A 5,309-nucleotide genomic window follows, 5' to 3' on the forward strand; every position below is an offset into this window, starting at 1 on the left:
ACTACTGATAGCCTCTACCAATGTTAGTGCACACAGATGCAGAAATAGAGATAAGGACTGAGACCGATGAAGAAAGACAAAAACACAGAGATGAGCAGAAAGAAAAGACACAAGGGCAATGGTTCTTTGATCACAAAGAAGAAGACAAAACAGTGGTAAGTAAGTGGGACACAAGCAGGCAGGTGAACTCCAAAGTCAGAGGTGGGAAGAAAAAAATCTAATCCCGTTAGACCTGTTTAGACCTCTTCTTTTGACCACCAAATAGGTTGCTGTTTTTGCCTATAGTTTTTGAAGACTAAGTACATCACCTAAAGCCTTTTTGAGCGAACCCAATCTGCCGTTTAAAAGACAAGAAGATGAAGCGGGAAAAAGCAGAAGCTTCAGCCAAACAAGTGGTAGCCTCCAAAAGCGCCGCAGCTACTGACCACGAATACTCGATGGTGATTTCAACGTCGTCAGCCAAAAGAAAAACTCCATCTACACCCACCAAAGCACTGTTGTAAGGGAATTGTGTCCCAAAGTGTGGAGACCAACAACTCCATAGTAGAAGCCATTAACAAGCTAACAAACAAGATTGATCACCTCGGTGTGCAGCTAAGTAACAACATGACAATGGTGGCTAATATCGCCAAGCTAGCTGAAATGAACGCAGCCGTTATAAAAGAGTGTAAAGCTAAACTGTCTGTTTTGGAAAAAAGACATGCCTGCTCTCAACAAAGAAAATGCGGAGCTGAAGGAGAGAGTGTGGGAACTAGAATGTTACATGTGCCACTGGCACTTGAAAATTCAGGGATGGAAAGAAACAAACGACAAGGATTCTTGCAAGGAGGTCATCAACATCTTAGCCAAGATCGCACCACATTGGGCTTCTTCACTGGACAACGCTGTGGACACCGTCCATCGCCTAGGGAAAAAAGAAGCGGGTTGACCTTAACAAATAATAGTTCAGTTCACCATGAGACACCACCGAGATGCTTTCTGGCAGCTGACCAAGGATTCCCAGGTGTGCAAGGAGCTAGACATCTACTTCAAGCAAGATTTCTGCAAACTAGACCAAGAAGCAAGAGCTGCAGTTTGGCCCAAATAGAGCAAGCCAGAGCTGAAGGGCAGAACATTTACTACAGAGATCACGCCGGTTAAGTTTAAGTAGGCGGGTTCATATTACCTATTTGGTACGGTATTATAATGACTATATATAACGACTATATATATCATATTTTTTAGAGCTCTTTTGCATTTTTTGAATTCAATTTAAAGGATTTAGTGTTCCAGTCTCTCGTTTCTTTTCCTTTTTATGTCATTTTTCACTTCTAATTTTAACTGTGTGTCTTTAAATACTAGGGGCTTGAGAGATATTCTTAAAATAAAATATTTTTGTTTTGTAAAAATGTAAATGCTAACTGTATATTGCTACAAGAAACACACTCTGTTGAGGCAGATGAAAAATTTGGTGTAATCTGTAGGGAGAAAAAATAATTCTTTGTCATGGTACTAACAAATCTGCTGTATATTTGTTGAGTTTTGGTTCCTGTTGTTTCACTCTCTCACGTTTCTTGATGTCCACATTTGTGACTCCTGTGCTTCCTTTACTTTTACTGCAACTGCTTTATCCACGTGCGCTTTGTGTCTCCATGATATTTACTTCCTGTGTTGTTTCAAACCAACTAACTTTAACTATTTAAATTATATGAACATGAATGAATGAATATTAATTTGCATAAATGAGTTTGAATTTGTATCATATTTGATACATCTACCAATATTTTTGCTATTTATTGCTTAAAAAATATTGTACAATTAATTTGGGTTTGTTTGGAGGATTCACACTAATGATGATGATGTAGAAGTCTCAAAAACTCAGAAAACCTCCATCCATCTATCCATCCATCAATCTTCTTCCGCTTATCCGGGGCCAGGTCGTGGGGCAGCAGCCCAAGCAGAGAAGCCCAGACCTCCTTCTCGCCAGCCACCTCCTCCAGCTTGTCCGGGGAAACACCAAGGCATTCCCAGGCCACCCGAGAGATCTAATCTCTCCAGCATATCCTGGGTCTGCCCCAGGGCCTCCTCCCAGTGGGACATGCCCAGAACACCTCACCCATGAGGCACCCAGGAGGCATCCTTGTAAGATGGCCGAACCACCTCAACTGACTCCTTTCGATGTGAAGGAGCAGCGGCTCTACTCTGAGTCCCTCCCGGATGGCTGAACTTCTTACCCTATCTCTTAGGGAGATGCCAGCCACCCTTTGGAGGAAGCCCATTTCCACCACTTGTATCCACAATCTCGTTCTGTTGGTCACTACCCACAGCTCGTGACCACAGGTGAGGGTAGGAAACTCAGAAAACCTCTATTTATCAAATTTGATATATTTAAAAACGTCCGTAATAACATAGAAACTCATAGGAAAGACAATTTGGGCCATTGGCTAATCTGTGTACTCAAAGTGGAAAATAGATTTCTGTTTCTATGCAATGTTTATGGCTACAACAGTGTTGCTCAGAACGAACTCTTATTAACTGACATAACCAATCACCTAAAAGAACTATCTCACAAGTACTCCACAAACAATTTTACAGTGGGAGGAGATTTCAATATTGTCTGTGACGAGTGGCTTGATAGATCACTCACTAAAATCCAGTCTCATCATATAAATTCATTTTTACACATCTTCTGTTTAGATTTTAACCTAATAGATCCTTGGAGATTAGCGAACCAACTTCATCAGCCCTTTTCATGGTTCAAGCTCGATCGTTCAGCTAAATCTCGTTTTGATTTCTGGCTAATTTCAGACAGTATAATGCAGAACAATGTAGATGCGGGTGTCTCAGCTGCGCCTTTAACTGATCACTGTTTGATACAGCTTAATGTCACACCTCAACTTAAAAAATCTCATAATAAAGGTTACTGGAAATTTAACTCAACCCTGCTTACCAATGAAAATTTTAGTAATGAAATACTTGAACAACTAGAACTTATTTCAAATGATAAAAACCTAATCTCTTACACAGAAAAGTGGAAATTCTTTAAGTTTAAAGTACCCCAAATCTCAATTAAACACAGTAAAATAATAGCTAACCAGAATAAGCAAAAATAAACTGAAACTATCAGGGAACTTAATCACATCTGCTCTAAACCCTTCTTTAATGATGATGACAAACAGTGCAGAAGTATTCTACAGTCTTCTTTAGTAAGTAAGTAAGTAAGTAAGGAAAATGTATTTATATAGCGCTTTTCACAGATAAAAATCACAAAGTGCTTTACAGCAAAGAAAATGAAAAATGAAAAAAAGACGATAGTTATACTAAAAAGGCCAAAGGTGCATATCTGAGATCCCAAGCCAAGTGGATAAAGGATGGCTATGCACTGACCCTCAATTAATATCCAAAGAAATCTTTACCTTTTACAGCAATTTGGCTGAGGCCAATGGCATAGAATCAATCTATTAAACACCTGATTCCTAAAACTGATGAAAATTTTAAGCAGTACTGTGATGCAGGTATTACCTTTGAAGAGTTAGATAAAGCATTAGGTGCTTTATCCAAAGATAAAGCCCCAGGATGTGATGGCCTGACCAGTAACTTTTACATATATTTTTGGGATCATACTAGAATCCTTGTGTTTGAAATGCTCACAGAAATTTTAGAAAATGGTTCTCTCACACACACTATGAAACAAGGGGTAGTTACACTCATACCAAAACCTGGGAAAGATCCGACACTTCTTGATAATTTAAGACCAATAACACTCTTAAATAATGATTATAATCTTCTAAAACATATTTTTGCTAACAGATTAAAATCAGGCATAACTCAAATCATTTCTTACACTCAGTCCGAATTTATAAAAGGCCACTCAATCCATAATAATATCTGCCTTGTTCTGGACTTGATTGACTATAACTACCTAATTGATAACAAAGGTTTTTTACTAGTTTTAGACTTTTACAAAGCCTTCGATATGATAGAGCACGAGTTTATGTTTCAAGCCCTAGATTTGTTTGGATTTGGAAGTGGCTTTAATAATTTAATCAAATTACTGTATAGAGACACAAACAGTTCAGTGTGTCTTCCACATGGCACCTCACAGAGATTTAGGATCTGCAAAGGAATAAAACAAGGATGTCCAATCTCACCATTGCTGTTTATCACAGCAACAGAAATGCTTTCCATACTGATTAAAAATACTATATTTGGTAAGTAATCTGTTCTAGGTAAAGAGCTTTCTATCAGCCAGTTAGCCGATGACACCGCCATTTTCTTAAATAACTTGAATGAAATCCCCAAAAATCTACAAATCATTGAAAATTTCTCAAAAGCTTCAGGCCTAAAACTGAACTTAGACAAATGTGAGATCTTACCTTTAAAAGACTGTACTATATCTAACACTTTCAATATCCCTGTAAAAAATCCAGTGTCAAATATTTGGTATGTATATAACTTAAAACGGAACTGAGTTAGAAAACCTTAATATTTGAAAGAAAATGCAAAATTGTAGAACGCATTGAAGTAACTGGGCACAGACAGACTTATTGATTCTGGGTAGAATATTTCTCACCAAGATGGAAAGTATTTCCAGGCTAATATACTCTGCATATACATTAGGTGTACCTAAATCAGCAATCAAATCTATTAACCAGCTAAACTTTGATTTTATATGGAAGCAAAAAAAACCCCTCTATATTAGGCAAGGTAATTGAGTCAAACAATGTGAAGATGGAGGATTGCAAGCTATTGAATTTGACAGTTTAAATGGCACCCTAAAAATAAACTGGCTCAGGTCATTTTTAAGAAATCAAAATAGCCTACGGTTTTATTTTCCAAACAAAATATTTTCAGATCTAGGCGAAATTAATCTTTTATTTACAAGTTTTATTATGCTGGAAATTAATATACAAACATAATTATAGCGCACACAATACTCCCCTGTGGAACTATCATTACGTAGAAGTTAGAAACAAATCAATCTTTGTGCAAAAAATGGTAAGAAAAAGGCATTCATAAATGTCAATGTCTTTAATTACTTATGTCTATTTTATTTTCATTATTTGTCTTTAAATATGTATTAAATGTATTTGTTGTACATTTGTTTAATTAACAATTAAAAAATAAAAAAGTTTTTTTTTTTCCTTTGGCACTTTAGCGCCCTCTGTTGTTGTTCTGCTTTTATTTGGATTGCTTCCACGCGTGCGCAATGTAAGCTCGCTGTCTGACACATACTCCAGAACAGTAAGAGGCGGTAACGCTCCTTTAAGTTGGTTGCCAACCGCCGTTACACAGAAAGAAGAAGAAGAAGAAGAAGAAGAAGAAGCGTG

The sequence above is a fragment of the Perissodus microlepis genome, chromosome 23 (assembly GCF_051167445.1).
Source record: "Perissodus microlepis isolate ML-2025 ecotype Zambia chromosome 23, ASM5116744v1, whole genome shotgun sequence".
NCBI lineage: Eukaryota > Metazoa > Chordata > Actinopteri > Cichliformes > Cichlidae > Perissodus > Perissodus microlepis.